At 37.3% G+C, this 20996-nt stretch overlaps 1 protein-coding gene and 1 pseudogene across 1 annotated transcript in view; one reads left to right on the forward strand and one right to left on the reverse strand.

The window, feature by feature from the left end:
* Positions 1–20996, forward strand: part of FBXO11 (F-box protein 11) — a 96222-nt gene that overhangs the window by 35354 nt on the left and 39872 nt on the right. The gene's annotated exons all lie outside the window — the stretch shown is intronic.
* LOC110260016 lies at positions 9347–12440 on the reverse strand (annotated as a pseudogene).

The following is a 20996-nucleotide window of genomic DNA, read 5'->3' on the forward strand; positions in this document are numbered from 1 at the left end:
CTGTACTACCTTTGTCTTCAGCAGCTCAGCTGGTCATTCTTTACCTGGTGTGGTGACCCAAAACTTTCGTTCCTAAAGGGTCTGGGCTATCTGTAGTCCTGTCTGAATTAGGTCATTGTAGTTTTCCATTGATTTTAATGACAGGGCATAGTAATACTAAAAGATACCCCTGGGGATCTCCTATATTCAGACATACTTGTCTTTACCTTCATTGTGGAGTAGCAGTCCATTTTCTCCTTGATCCAGTCATTCCAGCAACACAGTAACTCCTTCTTGGTCTGTTGGTTCAGGAGCATGAAGAGTCCAAAATGTCTAAGTGGCAGTTTTAACTCCAGTTCAGTGAAATCATTGTTATGTCTCCTTATGGAAGTATTCCCTTCCTTTGGAACTAAGACCTCTGTCAGTAAGAGCACGAGGTCAGAAGGACAGGATAGCAAAAACTTTCCAAAGAGGGTCACTAGAGGTAACACTGAGTGATACTCTTTGCATTTCCACCCCTTGATTCCTGTATTTGTGAATCCTGCTTATAAAAGAAATCACATCATGTAATGGATGCTGATTCAGAGCATATTACACAGCTTTCTGGAGAACTTGCCCAAACCGTGTAAGATGCTTCCATCTACCTGGTGCTGTAACTGAGTATTCAAAAGGCCGTTACACCATTCCATCAAGCCAACTACTTCAGGATCTTAGGTTGCATGGTAAGATCACTGAATTTCATGAGCATGGGCCCATTGCTGCACTTCACTTGTGTAAAGTGAATTCCTTTGATCAGAAGCAATGCTGTTTACAGTACCACAAGAGTGGATAAGCCATGCTGTAAGTCCATGTTTTAGCAGAAGCATTGCCTTCAAGGAATGCAAATCCATATTCACAGTAAATATATTCCAGTAAGCACAAATGCTGCCTCTTCCATGATGAAAGTAGGTCTAATGGAATCAGCCTCTTAGCAGCTGATCCTCCCAAGGTGCCATCTAGGGGACTCCATGTTGGTCTCTGCTGCTGGCACATTGGGCACTTAGTATGGCTATAGCCAAACTAGCCTTGGCGAGTAGGGAGCCCATGTTGCAGAACCGTGTGTAACCTCCATTTTTGCCACCAAAGTCACTGTTCATGAGCCCATATGATTGTGACAGAGGTGGCTGGGGAAGGAGGCTAATATCCCAAGTCCCTGATTATCTAGCCAGACCATTGACACAGCCCATGAATTGGTTTATAATGTGACTGGCCATTTCTCCTTTTAAGCAAAATGAACAACCTGGTACACTGCTTGAATTTCTGCCCATAGAGAGGATTTTTTTTGACCAGTTGTGCTTCGGAGATGTCCCAGAAAGAGGCTGAGGTGCTGCAGCTCTCTGCTTCCAGGTGTTGCCTACGAAGCATGCAGAACCATCTGTAAGCCAGTCCTGAGTTTTCTCTTCCTTTGTCAACTGATTGTAGGAAACTCTCCATGAAGCTATTGATGCAGTCTAGGAGAGAGAAGGTAGTGTGGCAAGGGGTATTTGGTTCGTGTTTTCTTATAACTTAATGTGCGTTTAGGACCTGTCTGGGACCATTTCCTATGTACAGCTTCTGTTTGATGATGGAGTACTGCCATGCATGCCCCAGTTTATGGCTGGATGGGTCAGATAGTACATGATGAGCAGCAGCTGGTAAGCTGATGACCCATGGTTAAGCATTTGGTCTTTACTAAGACCCAGTAGCAGGCCAGGAGCTGTTTCTTAAAAGGAGAATAGTTAGGTGCAGAAGATGTCAAGGCTTCACTCCAAATGCCTAAGGACCTGTGCTACAGTTCTTCTGTAGGGGCCTGCCAAAATTTCCAAACAACATCCCTGTCTGTCACTGGCACTTAAAGCACTGTCGGATCTGCTGGATCATATGGCTCACGTCAGAGCAGCACCATGGCTTGAATCTGTTGCAGAGCCATCTCTTTTTCTGGGCTTGACTCAAAATTAGCAGCTTTTTGGGTCATTCAATAGATGGGCCAGAGTAACACACCCAAATGGGGAGTATGTTGCCTCCAAAATCCAAAGGTTTCTCTCTCTATGCCTGGGTGTTTTGTTTTGTTTTGTTTAATTATGGGATGGTCCAGATGCAACAACTTATCTTTCACCTTAGAAAGCATATCTCAACATGCCCTATATCACTGGACTCATAGAAATTTCCCTGAAGTTAAAGTCCCCTGAATTTATTTCCCAATTCCTGATACATAAATGTATCTAGACCAATAAGTCTAGAGTATTTGCTACTTCTTGCTCATTAAGTCCCATTAGTGTAATGTCACCATTGTAGATCTTGTCAAAGGGAAAAGTGACCAAGATTCCTCATTACCTTCAGCAAGTGATGTTGGGAAAGCTGGACAGCCACATGTAAATCAGTGAGCTTAGAACACTCTCCCACACCATACACAAATATAAACTCAAAATGGCTTAGAGACTTAAATAAAAGACATGACACCATAAAATTTCTGGTGTGGAGAAAAGGGAACCCTCCTACACTGTTGAGAGGAATGTAAATTGGTTCACCCACTATGGAGAAACAAAATGGAGGTTCCTCTAAAAAACTAAAAATAGAGTCGCCATATGATCCAGCCATCCCAGTCCTGGGTATATATCTGGATAAAACTCTAATTCAAAAAATATGTGCACCCCAGTGTTTACAGCAGCAATATTTACAGTAGCCAAGACATGCAAGCATACATTTGTCCATCAGCAGACCAAATGGATAAAGAAGATGGGGTATAGATATACAAGGAAATACTACTCAACCATTTAAAAGAATGAAATAATGCCATTTGCAGCAACATGGATGGGCCTAGAGATTATCATACTAAGTGAAGTAAATCAGAAAGAGAAAAACATATACCATATAATATCACTTATATTGGAATCTAAAATATGATGAACTTCGGAGTTCCTATTGTAGCTCAGGTTGTGAACCTAAGAATTCATGAGAATGTGTGCTAGATCCCTGGCCTCACTCAGTGGATTAAGGATCCTGTGTTGCTGTGAACTGTGGTGTAGGCCACTGGATCAGCTCAGATCCCATGTTGCTGTGGCCATGGCTGGCAGCTGCAACTCCAGTTCAACCCCTAGCCTAGAAACTTCCAAAATGGCACAGTTGTGGCTCTAAAAAGCAAAAGCAAAAAAAAAAAAAAGGAGCTTATTTACAAAACCGACTTTTAGAAATAGAAAACAAGTTTATGATTACAAAAGGGGATTAGGGGAATAAATTAGGAGTTGAGGATTAGCATATATAAAATAAATAACAAGGTCCTACTGTATAGCATAGGGAACTATATTCAGTTTCCTGTAGTAAGTCATAATGGACAAGAATATGAAAAAGAATATAATTATGTACAACTGACTCACTTTGCTGTACACCAGAAACTAATAACATTGCAAATCAACTACATTTCAATTTTTTAAATATTTCAAAATACATTTAAAAATTTAAAAAGAGAAAAAATGATCCCTTACCACATCATGCATACAAATTTATCCTTGTTTTGTGATAAAGATTCATGTTAGAGGAGTTCCCTGGTGGCCTATTGGTTAGGACTCAGTGTCACCACTATGGCCCAGGTTTCAGTCCCTGGTCTGGGAACTGAGATCCTACATCAAGCTGCTGCATGCTGTGGCCAAGGAAAAGAAAAGAAAAAGATTCGCGTTAAACATTTTAGAATAGTTGCCTTTTTTAAGGAGGGGAATGAAAATGGAAAAATAACTTAAAATTTACAAGTAAAATTTCAAAGAAGTCTCCCAGAAGCTAGAATCAAAAGATCAAAAATATGGAATATGGGTAAGAAAAGAAGAGAATTTTCAGTCTGGGAGGCCCAACTCTCAAATAGTAAGAGTTTCAGAAAAAGAAAATTGCCAAGTAATTCAAATATTTCAAGAAGGTATCTCAAAAATAAAGGGCACGGATTTGTAGATTGGAAGGGCCCACCAAGTATTCAGACAGTGAATGATAAAAAGCTCACATTGTGATATATCATGATGAAGTTTCAGGACATCTAGAGAGAAAGAGAAAAAACCTACAAGCTTCTAGAGAGGAAAGGAGTCACCTACCAGTGATCTTGAGTCAGAATATCATTGAAATTCTCAGAAACAAATCTATTTGTATAATAGATAATTAACAAGAACCTTCTGTATAGCACAAGGAAATCTACTCAGTAGTTTTTAAGAATCATAAGATAATTTCATGAATATTTTGTCAATAAATTTGAATCTTAGATGACTTTTTTTTTTTTTTTCTTCTGTGCCCGCAGCATGCAGTAAATTCCTGTGCCAGCAACAATAACACCAGATCCTTAACCTACTATGCCACCAGGGAACTTCATCGGATGACAGTTTTTTAGAAAAATGTAATTTTCTAAAATTAACCTTAGAAATAAATAAAGCTAATAAATTAATCAGTAAATGCCAAAAATAAAACAAAAATCCCCCAGTACCAACTACCCACCAAAAGATACACCTAACCCTCAAATTTCATAGAGAGGAGAAAAAGGAAGAGTTGTCCATTTTATAAGACTAATCATTCAACAAATATTTTGAGCATCTATACTATATACATTAAGTTAAATAATATTAAAATATTTAATACCCAAAGCAATTTATGACAGTACAAAAAAAGATATAACTTAATCTTATGAACAAGCATGTAAAAATCTTAAAACATTAGCAAATTAAATTCAGTTTACGTTAATAGGAACACATCACAATCAAGTGGAGTTAATCCCAGAAACACAAAATTTATTTCCAGAAAAACCTCTTAATATAACCTGTCACTTCTAACAAAGGCAAAAAAAAGTATTTAATATATCGATTGAGCAGATATTAAGCATACACCATCTGCCAGAAACTAGGCATTATTAATGATGTAACAATGTACAAATCAGTCCTGTTTTCATGGAGTTACAGTCTAGTGTAAGACAAATGATAAATATTGATAAGATAAATGCAAGAAGAAACAAATATTGATAAAGGGGGCAGAGAGTGATAATTTTTACCAGTGTTCTTTAACGTGTTAAACATAAACCCTCGATATCCTTTTTCTTTCCATATAAATTCTTTTTTACATAGAACAATTGCACTTTTAATCCCTTATAGAAGGATTAAAGAAAAAAATAAGCTTTCCCTAGCTTATTAATTAAATATGGTAGCACAGTGTTCTTAGCATAGTTTTTGAATTGTGATAAGCATACATCTGAGAGTTAAGTTTAATTTGAACACAGTGCTAAACAAAGCAAAAGTCATATAAATTAATTTCGAAGATCCCTGATCCCAAATAAGCAGTTGCACAAATGTATCCCTATCAGTCATTATTAGGTAAACTGTAGAATACTGTAGCTTTTTTTTTTTTTTTTTTAATGTATATAGTCCCAAAACAACCCTAAGGCATATTAGGGTTCTGTAGTATAGCATGTATTTAAAGAACTAGAGTTACTTCAGAAGAATCTAAACTATTTTAATTAGATTTGGGGAGATCTTGGATATGTCTTTTGGTTTCCTTTGTTTGATCCCTACAAAAGAACTATCATGCTTTGACTTCATTATGATAATACATTAGGAGCTTCTGCTAAAAGTGCTTCTTAAAGTAATTTTTATGGTTATATATTTTAAATAACTTAAAAAGTAGAATTGTATGAAGTATTTTAAGTTTGTTCTGTCAGACTTCTAGTTTATTTCATGATTCCCCCTCCTGTAAAATAAGATTGTTGTTCTTAGACAACAGTCAAGAATCAGGCAGCTTCCAAAAAGATGTGTGCACAAAAGGTCTCTTTGCCTAGACCAAAGGCTTCAGATTTGCAGCCAGCACACTGATCTGCTCAATAGAATGTCTTATTTATTCTGCAGTGTTCTAAAAAATGAATTCAGTTGGTTTCTAACATTTTAAATGTGAGATTCCACATAATCTTGATCCCTGGCTTCCTTTAACATTTAGATCATCTGGTAGGACTGGCTTGAATTTCAACATGGCAACAGTTGGCCAGTGTTTAGCACTGGGTAAGGATTGCATGAGCCATAAAACTCTCCACTTCTATCCCCCACTATTTATTGATGTCTTACTTCACCCACTTTCTTTACTTGAAAGCTCTATAGGCATTTAAATATATGATTCTTGAAAGTTCCTGTTGTGGCACAGTGGAAATGAATCCGACAAGGAACCATAGGGTTGTGGGTTCGATCCCTGGCCTCGCTCAGTGGGTTAAGGGTCTGACGTTGCCATGAGCTGTGGTGTAGGTCACAGACGTGGCTCGAATCTGGTGTGACTGTGACTGTGGCCAGCAGCTGAAGCTCTTATTCGACCCCTAGCCTGGGAACCTCCATATGCTGCGGTGTGGCTCTAACAAGCAAAAATAAATAAATAAATAAATAAATAATCACTCAATCCTTGATAACTTATTGACTCACATGAAGAGCCTTTTAAAAATTTTTTGTTATTTCTAATTGTGGCATGGGAAACTAATTAGGATAAATTAATTTTTTTTTAAGGTCTTGAATTGGGGCTAACATTACCATCTCTCTTTTCCTGAATGGTACTGTGTCTTCAGGAGAATATGTGCTTGTAAATAATCTGCCTGTGTAGGTACAGATGTATAGATATGTATATCCATTTTTTATTGATGTACTCAAAGCATTTGATGTTGATTCCCCTGGAGTCTGATAGTTTCTATAGGAAGAGTGTTGGTGAATTCAGTAAGGTGGGTCCTAATTATGTCGAGTGATTATATGACTATTAGAATTAATAATTTCTCAAATCTGTATCACTAAAAAACATTTATTTAACTTCTTTCTGTGTCATGAGGCTGGGCACTTGGGTAGTCATTTATACTGCTTACTAAATATTTTTCTCTCTGCACCATCTGGTACTTTCTCACCCCTCTGTCATTGGACTGTGCGAACAGTTCTAGTGGAGTTGTGAATGAAAATGTGTGTGTCACTTCCAGGCCAATCATTTAATTTCCAGTGTTAGGCCTTCCAGAGCTCGTGGCTACTAGAAATGTTTCAGAGAATGACTGTTCCATAAGTTTGAGTTCCAAAGGAGAAGAATTATACAGAGAGAGCTCTTCACTAACCAGTTGATAGACATGTAAAGTGAAGGGGAACTAAATCTTTGTTGTTTTAAGCCAGAGATTTTGGAGTTCATAAGTTTTGTCATCAAAGGTCGTAATTCTTAGAAATTGCAACTCAAGAGTAGACACAGGGAGTTTCTGTCGTGGCGCAGTGGTTAACGAATCCGACTAGGAACCATGAGGTTGCGGGTTCAGTCCCTGCCCTTGCTCAGTGGGTTAATGATCTGACGTTGCCGTGAGCTGTGGTATAGGTTGCAGACACGGCTCGGATCCCGCATTGCTGTGGCTCTGGCGTAGGTAGGCCTGTGGCTACAGGTCCGATTAGACCCCTAGCCTGGGAACCTCCATATGCCACAGGAGCGGCCCAAGAAATAGCAAAAAGACAAAAAAAAAAAAGAGTAGACACAAAAGATATGTAAGAGAACATACAGAACATTTTGCAGAGTCAGCACAGTTGTAAGCATAAAAACATTGAGAAAGTGATCATCAGAGTTTATCATAGAGAATCCTGCTTGCTGTCAGTGGTGTGTGTGGGTATGGCGGCGGGGGGGGGGGGGGGTGTTTCCCAAAAGTAGCATGGAGCTAAAGGGTTTTAAACAACCTTGCCAGATATATTATAGATATTTCTGACATAACACATATTTTTGTGATATAATTTTAGAACTGGAAGAACCCTTCTATCATGTAATTCAATACCCTTATTTTATAGATGTTTTGCTTCCTCATTTTCCATCTTCTTTATCATATTTAATCCTCTTAATAGTTCTAAGAAGTAGATAATTTTTCTGCCATTTTGCAGTTGTGGAGACAGGCTTAGCGAAGTGATCTGCCCAGGATCATATTGCTAAATTTCAGAGCTGGGAGTTGAACAGGTTCTGCAGACTCTTCTAACCCATGTTATTTACATCTGTGTCTTAAATGTATTTACAAAGATTCATATACAAATGTAGAGAGTGTTTTTACCCTATGTGATTATTAATTAAAATTAGATTTGTCAGAATGACAGGAAGCCCAAAGCAATAGGTATTTTAAAAGATAGAAGTTTTTTCTTCTCTGTTGTGATAAAAGTCTAGAGGTAAGCATCTTAAAGTTGGTATTAATGCTCCACCATGACATTAGAGACCTGGGTTCCTATTTTACTACTTCACTGTTCTTAAACATATGGCTTAAATGATTCAGACTGTCAGCTCGTGTTCCAACATTCTACCTACCGGGAAGCAGAAAGGATAAAGAAAGGCCCTCTTCATTTCCTTCAGAATCTATCCCAGAAGTCATGCATATCCCATTGGCTGAAACCTTTCAGTCAGCTCGGCAGTAAGGGAGGCTGCGAAATGTAGGTCGTATTCTAGGTGGTCATCTGCTCAACTAAATATCTAGAGTCTGTCACAGAAGTAAATAGATGTGGGGTAATAACCATTTGTGACAGCAATGTGATCAGTTTTGTCTCAAATTGTTTATTCGTAGGTATTTATTAAACGCTTACATGTACCACATGCTGAGGTTTAGAAATCTTTGCAGTGGAAAATTATTAAATTCATGTGTTTGTTTACAGGTTAGAAAAATTTTACCCTAAAATAGGTTAAAATAAAGAGTACGTAGGTATTTTGTATGTATATAAGAAAGTTTTGAAAGTGTTAGATTAATATTTTACTTTAAAATATTCTTGACAAAATTAACAAGAAAAGAGAATTTTTGTCTCATGTAGCAAATAGTAAGATTAATAATACATATAGATTCACTTCGGGATCTAAAAAGTAGAATTAGGAGTTCCCATCATGGCTCAGTGGAAATGAACCTGACTAGCATCCATGAGGACGCATGTTTGATTCCTGTCCGTGCTCAGTGGGTTAAGGATCCATTGTTGCCATGAAGCTATGGTGTAGGTTGCAGGTGTGGCTCAGATCCCACATTGCTGTGACTGTGGTGTAGGCCAGCAGCTGCAGCTTCAATTCAGCCTCCTCTGAGAACCTCCATATGCCTCGGGTGCAGCCCTAAAAAGACAAAAAATTAAAAGTAGAATTAAATTTCAAGGCTTTGGAGTTCCCATTGTGGCTCAGCAATAGTGAACCCAACTAGAATCCATGAGGACGCAGGTTCAATCCCTGGCCTCACTCAGTGGGTTTAGGATCCGGCATTGCCATGAGCTATGGTATAGGTCACACATGAGGCTCTGATCCCACGTTGTCGTGGCTGTTGTGTAGGCTGGCAACTACAGCTCCCATTCAGCCCCTAGCCTGGGAACTTCCATATGCCGTTGGTGCCATCCTGAGGGGGGAAAAAAAAATTTCAATGCTTTGCCTCTTTTACTTTTGACTTCTGCTACCTGTGGGTCAAAATACATAATTGATATGCATGACATTTCTCTAGTGGGTATGAGTTGGTGATTTACCTAGTGTCTTATAAGAACTTTTACTCATCTTGACAGAAGACTCTTGTTTATATGTAGCAATTTATTAAATCTAAGTACTTATTTAATATTAATGCTATTACTGTCTTTAATTGCATTGTTCAAAGTTTTCTATCTCACTTTATGTCGTTTCTCATGAGTCATATCAGTAATTAGTATAGAACAGGAAAATTGATACAAGATGGATTCTGTTTAGGTATCTTAGTTGTGGTGGTAGTCTTATAAACTGAAGATCAGAGCAGTCACATGTCTTTATAAACATGTCCAAATTACCAACTTTCAGATTTAAATGAATGAAAAATTCCAGCAAATAAGCTACTGTGTAAATTGGTTTCTGTTTTTTCAAAATAGCAAGCCAAATCATAAATCCACCTTTAGGGGTTTTTTTTGTTTATTTGTTTTAACTGGACAAGTTTGATGGTTTTATTAACACAGACACAATATGCACATGAGCCCACTATTCATTTCAGCTTGGGGTCTAAGCCACATCTGCTTGTTGCAACACTGGATCCTTAACTCACTGAGGCCAGGGATCAAACCAGCATCCTCATGGATACTAGTTGGGTGTTTAACCTGCTGAGCCACCACGGCAACTCCTTTCTATTCATTTTCTTGGCCGTGCAGCCTGGCTTTAGGATTGGTGACCCTGATGGCCAGCTGGGCCGCTCTCTCCACAATGGCTTTGCAGTTCTTGGAAGAGACGTTGTGAACAATCTCAGCAGAGTGAGATTTGTTGCACATTAGCAGCACTTCAAGCTCCTTTACATTGTATACCAGAAACTTCTGGAAGCCACTGGGCAGCATGTGCTTTGTTTTCTTGTTGCTCCCATAACCAGTATTGGGCATCAAGATCTGGCCCTTGAACCTTCTATGCACTCTGTTGTTAATGCCTCTGGGTTTCCACCAGTTCCACTTAATTTTGGCATATCGGTCTGACTGGTGCCAGATGAACTTCTTGGTCCTCTTTTTGACAGTCTTGGGCTTCAGGAGGGGTCTGAGAGCGGCCATGATGCCAGGCAAGGAAATGGCTGCCACCTCCATAAAGCAGCGCTGAGGAAGAGCCACCTTTAGCTTTATCTTTATGCTCTAGTAGAAGTCTTAGTCAATACCTTTGAACATTTTTGTACCACAACCCCAAAATACTAGGTCTAAAGAAAATTACATGGAACTTTTGAAATAAAGTTGTAACTTTTACTTAGCTACTTTATAAATTAGGAGCTGTTTATAGACCCTTTGTTTTAAACAGTTTATTACACTAATGCCCTGTGATTTGATTATGAGTTTCACTTAGTTTCTCTGTAACTGGATTATTTCAGAGCCGTGTAAATGAACTATTTAGGAACATTCATGGGAATTAAAATATATTTTCATTTAATTCTGTTTTCTATTAGCCTTATAGCAGAACACCATCTATAAAATCAACTATATGGTAGTGATTCTTGACAAAAATGTGTAAATAAAAGTATCATTAAATAATTAGCTCTTTAGCTTTCCTGTGGTATCAGCAAATCTACATACAGCATTTTAAACTTGAGACAATTTCATATTGAGCCAATTTAATGACAGTGTTTTGGCTTTATTTTCTATATTGAAGCAGATTTGAAGGCAAAGGGGAGAACATTATATGTAAGTTAATGAAGGTCTTGAAGTAAATGTTTTACATTTATAGTTATTAGTTATTAAACAGCATTGGTATGCTTGGTGCTATTACGATAATCACTGTTGAAGGAGGATTCAAAGAATTCTACATATGTGCATGTTTTGAGATTTGCACATACATTGGGTTTTGATTGTTTTTCCCTTTGCTTCCTAGTTCTTCACATCACTCCACTTTAATTCCTTTTGAATTTCGTATTATTACTTGTGTAGTCCATTGGCTTTCAACTCTGGTTGTGGTATCATGAACATTGGAACTTAGCCAAAATTCAAGATGCGTTTGGATGTGAGTAGTTTAAATCTGACTCAAACTGGCTTAAACAGTAAAAAAAGAAAAGAAAGAAAAACTTTATTTTACATGACAAGAAGTTTTGTCTCAGGTTACTTCTCCTCAAGGACCTAGGATGGCTGCCTAGGATAATAATGCAGCATTTATCCTTGTTAGTATCTACTAGAAGAAAAGAGAAAAGGACCTCTCTTACCCAAAAGTCAAAAATGCAAGCTGCTTCTCAATGTTTCATTAGGCCAAATTAGTTCAGGCCTACTCACCCTTGAGGATGGAATTACCATGGTCATGTTCATATGTGGTGGAATGGATATTCTGAAGTCAATTACAATGTCCACTTCATAAGTTATAAAGTAAAGTGTGATAGTAAAGTGTCTTTATAAGGTCTACAGATGATTCAGTGCACACTAAGTTTGAGCACTGCTGTTGTTGGTAATTCAGAAAATAATAAGGAAGGAAAAAAACTATATTTTTTCCCATTTTCCAATGGAACGAAGGGCAGCTTGGTTTAACTTATTTTCTTGATTTCTGCTGAAGAGGCTAAAGTTTTGTTTGGTTGGCTCTGGTTAAGTCTCCAGGGTAAAATGTTAAGGATCAAAAACTGTATTCATAATGGTCATTTAAATCTATCAATCAGGTGAAAGAGAGGTGATTTCTAATATTGTGGCTGTTATTAGAGATCTTTTGACTATGTGCTGTCTGGCAAAAGAGTTAACCACTCAGACACAGTGATAAAAAGAAATATTTTAACTGTTTGGAATAAAGCTGCCCAGCAATCTCATTTATTTTAAACAACCCCATAAGAACAGAAGCAATAATGACTTTTAAGCAGCATGACATAGTTCTGAAGCTAATGACTTTCTTCTTAGGAAAGTCTCCTAAGCTCCTGTAGTAGTGCCTGTTTACTCTTACTTGTAAAACATAAGTTTAGCAAGCCATTTCTTTGGCTTATTGGAGAAAAGAGGAGTCTATAGTTACTTTCAGGAATAGCTAAAATAAGTGACATTTAACAACATAACAGCAAGAAAGGAAGAGAAAAAAATTGTTAAATGCAGGAGTAATGCAAGAAAACCAGCAATTTAGGACAACTTAATTTTTAAAAAGTTTTGTGGTGATCATTTTGTAATGTATAGAAATACTGCTATATCTCGTCAACTATGATGGAGTATATAATATGAGAAAAAGGAATGTATATGTGTATGTGTGACTGGATCACCTTGCTTTGCTGTACAGTAGGAAATTGACAGAACACTATAAACCAGCTATAATGGAAAAAAAAATCATTAGGAAAAAAACATACTGGATCGCTATGTTGTACACCAAGAACAAACAGTGTTGTAGGTCAGTTATACATCAACCAAAAAACTCGAAAAAAAGAGATCAGATTTGTGGTTATCAGAAGCAGGGATTGGGGAAAGCAGATTGGATGAAGATGAAAGTGGTCAAAAGGTACAAACTTCCAGTTATAGAGAAAATAAAAACTAGGGATGTAATGTAAAATATGATTAATATAATAACATTGCTATACTTTTACATATGCAAGTTGTTAGAGTAAATCCTGGGAGTTCTCATCACAAAAAATATTTTTTTCTTTTTTCTTTTGTATCTCTATGAGAATGGTGAATGTTCACTAAACTTACTGAGGTGATCATTTCATGATCTGTGTAACTCAAAACATTATGTTATATACCTTAACCATATACAGTATTGTATATCAATTATAACTCAATACAACTGAAAGAAAAAATTGCTTTGTACTACTAAGTGGGTCCTCCAGGTCTCATCATAATACAAAGCAGTAGACTTATTTCATGATCCTAATGATTATCTTATAAAAACTAAGAAAGTGTTAAATTATTTTAAGTAAGATATTCATTTAAATGCAAAATATAATGTACGTTGCTTTAAAAAACATTTTCGAGTTCCCGTTGTGGCTCAGTGGTTAACGAATTCGACTAGGAACTCTGAGGTTGCAGGTTCGATCCCTGGCCTCGCTCAGTGGGTTAACACTGGATCCTGTGGTATAGGTCGCAGACGTGGCTTGGATCCGTGTTGTTGCTATGGCCCTGGCCTAGGTAGGCGGCTACAGCTCTGATTTGACCCCTAGCCTCGGAACCAAAAAGTCAAAAAATAAATAATATTTTCAGTCAAAATGATTAAAAATTCTGTTTTGTTTTTTGAAGCATTTGTAAAACCTTCAGGTATCCTGAAAAAGTAGCTATAGGTAAAGGTGAGGCACAGTAAACCTTTAGCTGTTGGTACGTGAGGGAGGGATTGGACTGGAATCTTTAAGTGTCATCCATTTATGAATTTATGAAAACGTACTTTTTTTCTGTGTAAATCATCCAGCGCCTATTACTTTTAAGTTTTGCCAGGTTTACTTCCCTCTCCCACTACCTCAATCACTAGTTTAAATCTTAGTGTAACCCATACATCATAAAAACCATTGACCTTAACACAGTTGTTCCCCAAGTCACCTATTTTTTATTTTTACATTTTAGTATTTTGAACTCTGGGTGATCTTGAGAGCAGTGGATATGTTTTATTGTGCTAATGCTCCTCCTCACACATCTTTGAATAGAAAGGAGGTAGTTCCCCTGTGGTGCAGAGAGTTAAGGATCCTGAGTTGTGGCTGTAGTGAGTGGCTCGGGTCCCAGGATCAATCCCTGGCCCAGAAACTTCCATATGCCACAGACTCGGCCAAAAAAAAAAAAAAAGAAAAAAAAAATCAGAAAGGAAATACATTTGAAGAGTACCTTTAAATTACCCATATTGTCGATCAGTTCTGTTAGTGCTGTTAAGAGTTTATTATGAAAATATTGCTATGAATCCCTTTAGTTTTGTAAATATCAGTACTTTTTCTGAACTAGTAACTCCTTTGTAAGTGGTTGAATTTTTAATAAAAGGCAAAGTGTTCACAGTTGGTTCAGGTTTTTGCATTTGATACAACCTTGTGTTTTTCAATATGTATTCATGCACTAGAACATTGTTATTAACATCAGTCTGTCAGTATACCACATGAAAATCTGGATAATTTGATGTTTTGCTTTGTTTTGTTGTTTGTTTAGGGGGCCGCACCTGTGGCATGTGGAAGTTCCCAGGCCAGGGAGATCCAGCCTGTGCCACAGCATCAACTGGAGTCACTACAGTGACAGCATTGCGCCATGAGGGAATTTTCAGTTTGATTTTTTTTTTTTTAACTCTTCCATTATAGTATGAAGAGTTTTTTTTATTTCAGTTAATCATTTATGTGGCCCAAGAAAGGCAGTAGTGGGAAAAAAAAATAACACTTTGGCGCCATCTACTGTTCTTTGGTGTGCTTCTTTCATCTACTTCAGTAAAACTTGCAGGTAGCTTCAAATATTTTTTCTGTTACCCATATACAGCACAAAAATATTGGAGATTTTTTTTTTAATCTGTTGGAACTGCTTTATGATTCCCATGCTTCTAACCATGAAGGCTGTCTCGTAATTTTGGTGGTTATAAATAGGCTTATCTTAAAAAACATTTCTGAACTATTTTGACTGCCACTTTTGCATATTCATTCAGTGCCTCTGAATGCCTTTTTATTGCTTTTATATAGTAAAAACTTATTTTATTGCTTTTATTTTATGTAAATCATTTTCACTGCATGGATAACATCATATTTTACATTAATCGTCTCTAATTGACTCGTGATATGGTAGTGTTCTGGTACACCAAACACACTGTTGCTCATTAATTGCCATGTATGTCTTTTCTTTCCAAACAACAAGAACATGGCATGTTCTTTGTTGACTTGGGACAGTTTATATACTGCTTTTGTAATCTTTAGATAACATATCTGCCTGCATGATTAAGTATGAAGACTTGGAAATCTTATGCCTTAATTAAGAGAATTGAGTGCAGAGTAAAAATAGATGGATCCTGAGTAGTGAATTTGGAGTATAGGGGGTGAATTTCTGTGCATAAATGCATGAGGTTTATTTTGGCTGCATAAAGCTTATCCTCTTTTGTCTCTATCACATTTAAACATTGCCTGTTGATTGCTGCTATGATGGTTTACTTATAGTATTCTCTCTACCCGCCTCCTCCCAATGTTAATTTAAACTATATACTTAAAGCTTAATTTGTTTTCCTCAACTATGGGCAGTATCTGTCTGTAGACTCCCTTCTTCATAAGATGAGAATACTCATGGCTCTCCATTTTCATTATCAAGGTTGGTAATGTGTTTATCATATTGTTAATAGAGGGTTTTTATTTATTTGTATGTAGGTTGATTCTAGAGGTTGGAAAATAAGAGAGTTCATCTTATTATACTTATGAAATGTTTTCTCTGTAGAGCCAAATGTATGCTAGATTTTTTCTCCACTACCTGATAAATTCCTAGGCCACTCAAAAGAAATTATTCCTAACTGTTCTGATGCATTTTCTTTTATATTTCACCTATTGCCTTTGTCACATCCTCAAGTTTTCTAAGCTCCCTACTGTTTAATCTGTTAATTCCCCCCTTTTCCAGGAAATTTCATTCCTGCAGCCCTTTGGAGGTCTGGTCCAATCTATAATAGTTCTTTGGGCCTCCTTCACACCTTTTATCTTGGACTGTATTCCCTTTGTTGTTTTTCTGTGATAATTTCATTAATTGCTGCATCCCAAGTCTTCCCCTTTCTGGATTTACTCCCTATTTTCATTGAAAAATTTCCCCAATAACTTCCTAAGAAAGATTATGTAAGAGAAAAACTTTGTAAGCCTCTGCATGTCTGGAAATTTCTTCATTCTGCCTTCACTCTTACTTGATAGTTTAATGAGGAGACTTGACTTTCTTTTATTGATCTGCAGTGAATGCCTTTGTTTCCAGATCCACATATCACTGTTGTCTTTTGTTTTTTACTTGTATTTTCAGAGTTCAAGCTTCCCAGATTTTGAGAAACTTGACACCTCACTCTTCTGTTGTAGCTTCTAACTTTACTCTGCTTCACTAGTCAGTACTCCTTTATTTTTGTGTCTTCTGAAAATCATTGCAATCCCTTATGTACTAGTGGTTTTATTCCTATTGTCTTTGTTGTAAGGGTTTATATCTTCTTATTTCCTTACTAATAAGGAGTCTTGGAGATAAAATGAGTCTATCTATACTGTCTTCCCCCCTCCCCTTTTTTTTTTTTAAGTTAGAAGTTGAAATATACTTAGTTACTTGAGAAGTTGCCTTTGCGGCGCAGTGGAAATGAATCCATCTAGGAACCATGAGGTTGTGGGTTCGATCCCTGCCTCACTCAGTGGGTTAAGGATCCCTTGTTGCCATGAGCTGTGATGTAGGTCTCAGACTTGGCTCAGATCCTGCATTGCCATGACTATAGTGTAGGCTGGCAGCTGTAGTTCGGATTCAACCCCTAATCTGGGAACCTCCATATAACATGGGTGCAGCCCTAAAAAGCAAAAAGATAATTTAAAAATAAAAGTAAAAATTTACTTGAACATTAGATTCCTAACAATTATAGTGATTTCACCATACCAGAATGTCATTCCTGATTTAATGTTGTTTTATAGATAGTAGTAGTATGTATACATGTAGTTTTCCAGTGGATAATGGCAAAAACATTAGCAGGGAAGAATGACTGAGCCATATGTTTTGAAGCTCTTTTGTTTTTTTCCTGTTCTTATTACCGCTACCTTAATCCAGGGCTTTCTGATATGTTGCCATTATAGAATGATTCTTTTTATTGCACCCTCTTGCTGCCTGAGCCACCTCTTAACTTTTAATAAATGCTATAACACTAATTGAAAATTTTCCATGTCTTCTTACCAGAATAAAGACCAAACTCTTTACCTTGGCATTCAAGGACTTTTCTTTGTTTGACCCTAGTACTTCTCAAAGTCTCATCCCTTGCCCAGTAGCAGCATCCCTGGGAACTTGTTAGCATTATAAATTCTCCCCACCCCCAACCTCCACCCCAACCCAGTCTGATTCAGAAACACTGAGGGTGTAGAGCTCAACAAGGTGTTTTAACAAGACCACCCCATTTGAGGGCTGGTGGTCTAGTCCATCCCTTTTATTTTATAGGCAAAGAATTGAGATAGAGAGGTTAATTGGCTTGTCCAAACTCACACAACTAGGTTTTCTAATACTCTATGCTGATTTGACTTTTTATGCATTGCAATCAGAACGCCGTCAGAAATGGGAAAGTTTGGAAAGGCTTATAGAGAAAATGGGACTTGACAGAACGTTGAATTATAACCTTATATAAGTAGAGAGAAAAGAGGTGGATATTATAAGCAAGAAGACCACTGTGACAAAGGGATGGAGATATAGTTGACCCTTGAACAACACAGTTTTGTACTACTTGTATCCACTTATACGTGGGGGTTTTTTCCTCAATAATACTAACATTACATTACTATATGATCCGCGGTTGGTTGAATCTACAGATCAGGAACCTCAAATATGGAGGGCTAAGTTATAGGTAGACTTTCAACTTCAGGAAGAACTGGTGTCCCTAACACTGTGTGTTCCAGGGTCAACTGTGTATGTAAACATATCCCGGGAACAAAATAGATAAGTTTGACTAATAGTCAATAGGTCTTCTTCATAGGAATATAGAGAATAATGTATGTAAAATAATTATCACAGTGACTGGCATATCGATAAAATGTTAGTTGTACTTTGTTTTTGGGCTGATGTTGTTGGTTGTATTGTTGAATTTGTTGCTGTTATTGTTGTTAGGGAGGAAATATTGGAAGAAGTTAAGACTGAGTTCCTTAATCATATCCCAACCCTGCCACTTACTAGCTGTTGTATTACTCTATAGTTTTCTAGTTGGTCTCTTAATTACCAGTGCAATCCATTTCCAGTTGTTTATACATTGTGCAGGTAATCTCCCTAAAACACAAATCAGAACATGTGAGTGTTCTATTTAAAACCCTTTGGAGGCTGTCTTTGGTCTTCAAGATAAAACCTAAATTCTTTAAAGTGTTTATAGTACACTTCATAATCTGGCCCTGGCTATATTATACAACCACATGGAGCAACTTGCAGTTCCTTGAGACTCCTGGAGATGAGCACCTTCAGGTCTTCACACACACTATTCCTTCTGCTTAACTCCCAGTAGTTATCTCAGCTTGGACTTTCTTTGAAAAACCTTCACTAATACCCTGATGTCCTACCCCAGCATCATTTAAGATTTGATTAGATATTCTTGTGTGTTCCCATAGTACCTTCTGTTTATCCCTATTACAGCATATGACATACCGTATTATTATTATCTGCTTAGTTACTTACGTCTCTTCTAAACAGGTGGAGGGCAAGTGCACTGTTTGGTTGCCCTGTTTTACCAGCACCTCACACAGTACATGACACATTCCTTCATTTATTCTTCATTCAGCTTTTTTTTTTTTTTTTTTTTTTAGGGCCATACCCTCAGCATATGGAAGTTCCCAGTCTAGGGGTCGAATCGGAGCTACACCTGCTGGCCTACACCACAGCCACAGCAACACCAGATCCAAGCCTCGTTTGTGACCTACACCACAGCTCTTGGTGTAGCCAGATCCTTAACCCACTGAGTGAGGCCAGGAATAGAACCTGCATCCTCATGGATACTGATTAGGTTCATTTCTGCTGAACCACAATGGGAACTCCAATTCAGCAAATATTTGTTGAATACGCTTTGTCAGGCAGTTTAAAATGAAAGAGTCTTGGGAGTTCCCGTCTTGGCACAGTGGTTAACAAATCCATCCGACTAGGAACCATGAGGTTGCGGGTTCGATCCCTGGCCTTGCTCAGTGGGTTAAGGATCCGGCATTGCTGTGAGCTGTGGTGTAGGTCGCAGACGTGGCTCGGATCTGGCATTGCTGTGGCTGTGGCGTAGACCGGTGGCTACAGCTCCCATTCAACCCCTAGCCTGGGAATCTCCATATGCCCCAGGAGCGGCCCAAGAAAAGGCAAAAAGACAAAAAAATAAAATAAAATGAAGGAGTCTAAATCTCTTCTTTTGAAATGAATCCTTATTTGAGTTTTCAGTAATTCCGTATAATACTAAAGATAATGGCATCTAAAGATGATTATTCAGGGAGTTCCCATCGTGGTGCAGTGGAAACAAATCCAACTAGGAACCTTGAGGTTGTGGGTTCGATCCCTGGCCTCACTCAGTGGGTTAAAGATCTGGCATTGCCATAAGCTGTGGTGTAGGTCGCAGATGCGGCTCGGATCTGGCATTGCTGTGGCAGTGGTGTAGCTCTGATTTGACCCCTAGCCTGGGAACCTCCATGTGCCGCGGGTGCAGCCCTAAAAAGACAAAGACCAAAAAATAAAAAAATAATTTAAAAGAGATGGTTATTCAGTGGTAAAATATATTTTCTTTGACCAGTCTTAGATAAACCCTATAGTTAATGTTGTGAAAATTCAGCAAAATTATGTCCATGTGTGTGTAAATAATAACTGAATATGTTAATGGAAGTGTAGAACAGTGACCTGAATAGTTAAATTTTTTATAGTTTGTAACTCTATATAATATGTAATATGTAATTTCAATTGTAGCAAGTGAAACTTTCAAAAAGCAGTTTCTTATAATAACTTTACTTCTGGACTCCCTACCTTAAAATATCTAAATAAATTTTTAGGAGTTTCTGTCGTGGCTCAGTGATTAATGAACTAATAACCTGACTAGTATCCATGAGGACTCAGGTTTGATTCCTGGCTTTAATCAGTGGTTTAAGGATCCAGCGTTGCCGTGAGTTGTGGTGTAAGTTGCATACACAGCTCGGATCCCTCCTTGCTGTGGCTGTGGTTTAGGCTGGCAGCTACAGCTCTGATTCAACCCCTAGCCTGGGAACCTCCATATGCTGGAGGTGTGGCCCTAAAAAGACAATAAATAAATAAACAAATAATTTTTAAAGTAAAGTATTTAACTTTTAAGTAAAATATTTAAATTAAAATGCATTTAAAATAAAATTTTTCTTGATTTCAGTTTATTCGTGGATTTCTTCAGTAGTTGGAAAAAAAAACTGTGGTAGTTCCCAACTGTGTTAGAAACAGTTGTCAAGTGTGGTTCTTTACACTGTGAGACTGGGAGCTGTTTCTAAACACACAGTTACTAGCACAGATTTGCTTAAGTTTCCAATCTGATCTGTGGCTAAGGGTAAGTAACATGGAACATATGTAATATTTGTGGGGGAAAAACTTCCGGTAATTAAATTCTATAAATTACTCTTTAACTTAGTTTTTAAACCTAAAATGTATAGGCTTCAAACCCTAGCCAATTGATAGTATAGTTTTTTTGTAAATCTTTAAGATAGTTGTAAAGGTATATAAAAACTCAGGTATTCTGCTTAAGATATATAGATTAAGTCTCTTCTTAAAGTGAATCAATGTAAATTTTCAGAGCTATTTAATATTAAAGATTTCAAAGGTATTTTTTAGTTAAGCATACTTACTCTCCAGAAGCCTTTATTTATCCCCGTTGTGGTTCCCGTTGATAGTGAAGACTAGTATATTTATATAGGAGTTGTAGTAAAATATAAAAATTATAAATTTTGATTTTATATATATGTGTATAGCATCCCTTTAAAAGTGTATGATGTTAACATTTTATTCTTTGGA

Source organism: Sus scrofa, chromosome 3 (genome assembly GCF_000003025.6).
Source record: "Sus scrofa isolate TJ Tabasco breed Duroc chromosome 3, Sscrofa11.1, whole genome shotgun sequence".
Lineage (NCBI taxonomy): Eukaryota > Metazoa > Chordata > Mammalia > Artiodactyla > Suidae > Sus > Sus scrofa.